The sequence below is a fragment of the Macadamia integrifolia genome, unplaced genomic scaffold, assembly GCF_013358625.1.
Source record: "Macadamia integrifolia cultivar HAES 741 unplaced genomic scaffold, SCU_Mint_v3 scaffold896, whole genome shotgun sequence".
NCBI classification, from domain to species: Eukaryota; Viridiplantae; Streptophyta; class Magnoliopsida; order Proteales; family Proteaceae; genus Macadamia; species Macadamia integrifolia.
This window is the reverse complement of record NW_024870573.1, coordinates 97,305-104,848: the sequence shown is the minus strand read 5'-3', so window position 1 is coordinate 104,848 and position 7,544 is coordinate 97,305. Positions and strand designations below refer to the sequence as shown.

Genomic DNA, 7,544 nt, shown 5'->3' with positions numbered 1-7,544 from the left:
TTGGACGATTTTGCGGTGAGGTGGAGGAGAGAGAAGATAGAGAATCGTAGGAAGTAGAATGTTTTTTTATTTCTTACCTTTTTTTCCTATTTTTTCTCTTCTATTTTTTTCTTTCCTTTTTCTCTCTCTTCTTACTCAAGAAATGCCCCCTGGCCGATTTTTCTTGCTTGGATTTGAACAATATTCTATTTTAATGGGAAATTCTATCCATGCCCTTGTCTTTTTTTTTTTCTTTCCTATTTTTTCTCTTTATTTTCTCTCTCTTCTTTAAACTTGCGCACAACCTCTTGGCCGACCTCCTTTAATTGATGAGTAGGAGAGATAAAATCTTTCAAAAAAAAAACCTCCAAAAAATAGTGGCCAAGGTTTGAACTTAAGACCTCCTAATAAGCAAGGGATTTTGCACACATCAACTCACTAACTATGCTAGGTAGTTGTTGTTACCAAAAAGGAATCTTCAATCACTTAAGGGTGTGGTCCATTGATCCTTGTTGGCATTTGAAATATTTCTTGTACCCTTGGGACAACTGTAGACGGGCTGGTTCTGTATCTCGGTTCAGTTCTGATCCATTATTCTTTTTCTGGCCCGAAAAGAATAATCACTTGTATGACTGACCAAATGGATGTGTACTTCCAATTGAACACATCCATGTTGCTCAGAATTTCGTCCTCTTCACTACTATGAAAAGAAATAGGACTTCTTTACATGTAAAATTGGAGATATAGCGCTCGATAGTCTTTAAGGCCTTTAAAATTCAAAATCTGCAAAAAGAGAGTAAAACCTAAGGTAGCTCCATTCTACTTGTGTAAAATGCATGCTTTACTACCTAAGATTTCATATATAAATGTGCTCATTAGAATTCTCCTACATTTAGACTTTGCTAGTCCTCGAGCAAAACAAAAAGAGAGTAAAACCCAAGGTAGCTCCATTCTAAATGTGTAAAATGCATGCTTTACGACCTAAGATTTCACACATAAATATGCTCATCATTCGGCGTGGCCGATGGTGATTTTGGTGTCATGACTACCAGGAGAGGTTTATTAGGGGTTTGTTGGGTGATTGATGGTCGCATTCCAGAACCGAAAGGCTCCTAATCGCAACTAAGGTTTGTATAATTGGGTGACCGATGTGCAAGTTTCAAGACCAATGATACAGCCTAATGGATCATAGTAGCATGAACTGACTTAGTTGTATGTTAGGTAGTTTAATAATCAAATGAATTGCATCATGGCCTATGTGTTTAATTTTGTACTCATGACATCATGAATTATTGTGTATTGTTTGTGTATGAACCCCACCCCTTACTATGCTAGTTGGAGCTCACCCCACGTATTTGTTGCTTATTAGATGAAGATGCAGGTATTGTAGTGCCGTTGGGTTGTGACTCTGCTTCCTCCAGACCCGAGTATGGAGTAAGTGACTGGTGGATGCTAGAGGCTAAGGAGCACAACCCAAATTGTGCTTGCAACACCTGTGCCTACTCGGCACCTTGGGAGGCTTGGTTGTCTTTTTTATATTTTGATACCAAATTTTTTGTTGGTATTCTTTTGGGCTTATTATAAGTAATTCATGGATAATTGTAAATGGCATAACATGTAACACCCTAATCTGATATCTATACCCCTACTTGTGGACAGGTAAGAAGAAAGAGCAAAGGAAGCCAATGCTAGCATGGTTGGCAGCTAGGGAGTGCCAAGAGGGCAGAAGTGATCCCATCTGCTCCTGTTCAGCCTGCTAGTATCACTGGGGAACTCATTCGGAGGTGTGGACAAAGAGGTAAATTTAATTATGAGACTAAGTATAGGAGAATAGAGAAAAGGGGTGCAACACAAGAGCTTCCTAGGGGGTCATCCATCCCGGTACTACTTTGGCCCAAACATGCTTAACTGCGGTGTTCTGATGGGATCCGATGCATTAGTGCTGGTATGATTGCACCCAAACCGGTAGGCCAAAACCAGCCAGATGGTTGGATTTGTAGAATACAATATTTTTGGGTTTTTGCACTGTGGGGCCCACACCTCTGTTGTGCAATTCCCCATTATACCCCTAAGGAAAGAGACCTAATTGAGGTACAAAATACATATTTTATGCCAATAAATAAAAACGGAAATTAAATTTACAAATTTAATTACATATTAGTTTAATTAGGTAATATATGCAATTTTCTAGGTTTTTATGCTGTGGGGCCCACACCCCTGCTATGCAAATTTACATTTTGCCTCTATGTAAAGAATCCTAAACAAGGCATGAAATATATATTTTAATGTCAAAAAATAAATGGGGGAAAAATAAGTTATAAATTTAAGTACATATATATAATATTAGGGGGGTTCCAGCTTGGGCTGGGCTATAAATAGTCTTATAAGGGTTTAGGGTGGGGATTTACTCACTCTAGTCGACTCCTACTATTAAGTACAAAAAATGAAAGAAGGAAGAGAAGAGAAGAAGAAGAAGAAAAGAGAAAGAAAGAAAGAAAGGAATAAGAAGAGATTGAAAGGGAGCTTATTTACCTCAGGCAGCTTTTGGATCAACATTGTTCACAGGTGAGTCCTATTGTGCCACTCTTGGTGAGAATTTTGAAAGTTAGGTCGAATTGGGTTACTAGGGTTTGAGGTTCCACCCAATTGGGGATAGCCAGGAAAACCCTGTGCAGGGTATTGCTTCCAGTAGGAAAAACCCCAACCCAGGAGAAGTTCCAGAGATTCAGTTTGTTAAAATTTTGTCCTTGTGAACCCTAGTGTCACACCCTGCCTCAAATATGGCTAAGGTATGCAGCACTGGATTTTCAACCCAGTCAGTCTAACCCACCAGGATAACAGATGCAGTAGCTTAATTTCACAAATGCCGCCAAGATCACAACTATAATCAGAGTATGCTAATAAAATCATATAAATATCACTGATGATGTACTAGAGTGATAATTATAGATATACAAGATTCATTTGTAAACAACCCACAGGTGTAATATTTACATCTTACATATCTTTCCAATACATACATCAAAAGAAATAACTCAAATATCAAAAGTGATGTCCATCAGCATATTGGTGTCTTGTAGACACAAACCTCACAACCGTCGCTGAAGTTCCACCTTGCCTCAGCACCGATTCCACCATCTAAAAATAGCAATCAATGAGGGGTGAGCTTCACAAGCCCAGTGAGGGGTGTGTATGCAAGCACACACAACAGATGATGTAATGCAAAGAAAATATAGATATAATGCAAATGAATCCATTTATTATATTATTTTCCTATTTCCATTAGTAGGTCCATCATCTGGTATGGGTGCTATGCAACGTAGGTGGTATCCCCTCCCTAGTATGTCAAGCTACAGGGATTCAAGCTCACAAGTGAAAGTCTGCAGGTTCTGGAATCTTACACATCGGTCACCTGTGTTGTATCCACCTCTAAGAACAGTACGTCGTACTGCGGGTATGGTACTCTCAATAACCTACCACCCTTTTGGGATTAGCCAGTACCTAACCCCTACTGGCAAGGGGTGTAGCATCAGGGTCTGTGAGTCTTGACCATATACATTCTACATGCATCAATAACATCTATAGCAACCAATCATACATCAGTGGCCATCATTGTAATATCAACCTCTGAGCCCATGGTATCGGATCCCCCCTTGGCCACATCGTGCCTCAGACTGTCGATGTTACAATCATTACCACTCATCTCTATAACTACTCATCCACAAAACCACGGTCACAGCAATCTTGGTAAAACATGCCATATGTGTAATTTATGTGTATAACTTAATAGAAAATAAATCTAAAACAGAGTTAGCACAACATTACACATAAGTATACAGAAATAAAAATATATGGAAAGAATCCACAAAATAAGTCAAACACCCACTCACCTCAAAACCCGAATCACAAAGTGTGATAGGATCTCCCGCAATCAATCGCGTGTCCTCGCCTAATAAGTTTAGGTTCCTAGTCAAAGGTGTATTATCATGTTAAACATTTATAACACCTACCTACACTTAATATAACTCAATACTAGTTCACTACTAAATCCAAAACAGCTCCCAAAATCCCATGTACCAACCTAATTTAAGGTCTCTGAAAAGTCCCCAAGTTTCCCCTACCCATAGGGATAATTTTAGGTAAGAAGGTAAGGGACATAATCCACAAGGGTAGGGTATGACTTAATCCTAATAGGGACTGATCAGTAACACCTAGAATACCTCTGTACATGTTCCATATTGAACTTGTACAAGCCCTAACTAATCCCTATACAGACCCTACTTTCCAACCCTCGATGATGCCCCAAATTGACCCACCTTGTAGGGCCAAATAAAGTAGCATAACCCACTTAAGGTGTAGTATAACCCACTAAGGGGTAGGATATCAGCAGAAAAATTAAGGTTGATCATACCTAAAATCACCCAACTGGAAAGTTGGCTGGGAAGCAATCGATTGGTCGGTCGGACCTGCCGGTTCCTTCCTTTTTGTAGAATTCGATTCTGCCAGGGGCTGTACTATACATCAAAAACTCAAATCTGGGTTTAGTTTCTCAGTCCAGGGTTCTGGTCATGCATACCAGGTCTAAAGATGGGGTTTAGACTTCAATATGACCCATCTTTGGGATCTAATTAGCTAAACCTAGAGTTGATACAGTCAATTCTGCAAAATATTTCAGAATTTACCCATATTTTATAAATTCTACAGAATTGGGCTATTTCCCTAGAATTAATCACTTAATTGGGTCTGTAATAGTAATATTTAAACAACTAATATTATCTGCTACTATCAAATTAACTTAGCAGCTGAAATCTGGAAAGAGAATCAGATTCAACTCATCCCAAAATTCCAATTCTAGAACAATTAACATTCTGCCCATGCTTATTACAGAATTTCTGATCTTGTACAGCCTCTATTGGATTCCAATTTGCATTATTTAGTCATAAAACCTAAAAGACCTCTGTCCTAGGGTTTACATAGATGAGTTTTATGCAAATTGTGTCCCAGAACCTTTCCCAAAATTGGGGATTTTACTCACTAGGTTCTGGATTCAACTCATAGGGACTCAATTGCAGTCCCTACACCACTGAAACCCTAAACCTTAAAATGCTACCCTATAGTACAGACACTAAAGAGCAAGTCCTTACCTTAATTCTGTAGACACAGTAGTAGTACAGCAGCCCATGCACAAATGAAGTGAACAGTAGCAGCTTCCTTCTTTTATAATTCAGTCCAACGGGTCGTTAGGGCCCATTTGGATGAATTACTTAAAACACCCCAAAAGTACTTCTAAATTTTTATAAACTTAGAACTATAACTAATTAAAATTAATTTCTCATTAATGGACCCACCAAATACTGACCTATTAGGTTAGGTTTGGTCAACATTAGGACCCCTACATAGTGGGTAACTGTGAGGCTCAGAGGTGTAGGGATGTGGGTCCCACATAGTTAAAACACTTTTCCTTCATTCTTCCAGTTTAACCAGCAAGCCGGTTGGAACCTGTCGGTTGTAGCATTTTTGGCCCAATTCGAGTCTACCAGTAGTCCAGACCATTGAGACCTTTGGTCCACTAGGTGTGGGACCAATCCACATTTTTTTTTACCATTTTCTTTCTATACTTGGCCTGTGGAAACTGCCAAATATTTCCCTTCAAAGTAGTACATACTGACCCATAATAAGACAGCCATCTACCTCAGTGTCAACCAGGTTCTAACACTGGGACACTCAAGTGCTTCAAAATTCATGGGCTTTACACCTGGAACCTAGGGTTTCATCAGTTCATAGAAGAATCTAAGGAGTTAGAGATGGATTGAGACTATTATGTAAAGGGCCATTAAAATTTTAATGTAAGAATGCATTTTCAGAATTTAATTTCTATGAATTTCTTCCCTAATTTCTATTGAGAACCCTTTATATAGTTGAAATATTCTTTCTGTAGGCATGGGCAGCTAAAGTCTAGAAAATTAGGGATAAGGGTACTCAATTCTTCAAGATTACCTTATTTTCTATTAAAAACATTGGAATTCCGCAGAATTGGAGTTAGCCACCCAAGTCTCAGTAATTGGAACCAGAAGATGGGTCATAGAAGACCCAAACTATGGAATTAAAACTTGTATACTCAATTAGACTGAAGAAAAAGAGTTCAAACTCAGTTTAAGTCTAGCAGTACCTAATAGGGTTAATGGTAGAATCGAATTCTACAGAAAACAAGGGAACCGTTAGGTCCCAACCAGCCAGCCAATTTCTGCCCTGGTAACCTACTGGTTTGGGTTCCAGTGGCAAGAATTGTTGTGTAACAGGTCAGCAGACCTCTAACCTTGTTTTGGACATTTATACATAAGATTTTAATAATAAATATATATATATAGTAAAACCCATGAAAAAAGGGTACAATGTTCAGAATTTAATATATTCTTGAGGACCGTGGAGATGGTCGGAACACCTTTACCTAAGTGAGGAGTCTATTAGTGGTCTCCTGCATATAACCTCACACTAAAGGAGGAATTGGAAACTAGAATATACAAGAAAGAACAGTCAAATGCCTTCCTAAATTGGGAATAAGAATACTATACCTAGACAAGCTGGGGTAGAATGTAGGATTTTATTATGTAATTCATGATTTAAATATTTTTTGAAATAGGAATATAAGTTGCAATGAGAAGAAATATACTTGAATCAAGAACCCGGATTTTCTTGAATTTGAACACCAAGGTGAGTGGGTGTCCTGACTTGTTTTATGGAATTTTCAAATATTTTATTTTGCTTGTATATCATGCAAATTGTTGTGTGCATATTATGAATATTATTTCTGTGATATTGCCCTGGCGAATTTGACAGATGAAAGAAGGTAAGATAGGTAAGACGGGACACTTGTGAGTGCTCGGCAGTTATTGGTCGTGTTGTGAACGGTTGATGTTTGGATATGCATCATGTAGAAATTATGGGCTAGGATATCACCACCTGAGTGCTACAACCCCTTGTTAGTAGGGGGATAGGTACTGACTAACCCCTACCTATGGCTGCCTGATCAGCAGTACACTTCCATGGTACGACGTATTGTACCCAAAGATGGATAGTAGTGAGGTATGATATACCGTACACTTGATGGCCCAGGGTTACTAACTGAAGGTTTAGCCAAGGGACCGATGTTCTTTCCAGGACTGATTGACTCTTGCCTGCAACGAGCTTGTATTCCTGAGGCCCAACGTACAAGGTAGGGAATACCATCTACGTTGTGTAGCACTATACCACTGATTCAGACTTCATAATGGGCTAGGAAGTAGTATACTATTAATTGAACCCATGAGCATCATATAAAGTGTGGAGCATGCATTGCATCATTTGTATTATGTTTGCTTGTTTGCTTGTTTGCTTGTTTGCCTCACCCCCTCACTGAGCATGGCGTGCTCACCCCTCTTTATTTATTTTTCCTAGATGACAAGGTTGGTATTCCATTGACTGCCAGCTTTGATCATGAGACAGTGGCCATGGATTACTTGGCCAATCTTCCCGAGGATGAAACCGACCATGGACCCGACTATGGATGTGACGACTGTGCATACCGA

The 7,544-nt window shown here is 39.1% G+C and overlaps 1 pseudogene; it reads right to left on the bottom strand.

Annotated features, from left to right (window-relative positions):
* Positions 1 to 1,819: 1,819 nt before the first annotated feature.
* On the bottom strand, positions 1,820 to 1,938 carry LOC122070356 (annotated as a pseudogene).
* Positions 1,939 to 7,544: the final 5,606 nt, after the last annotated feature.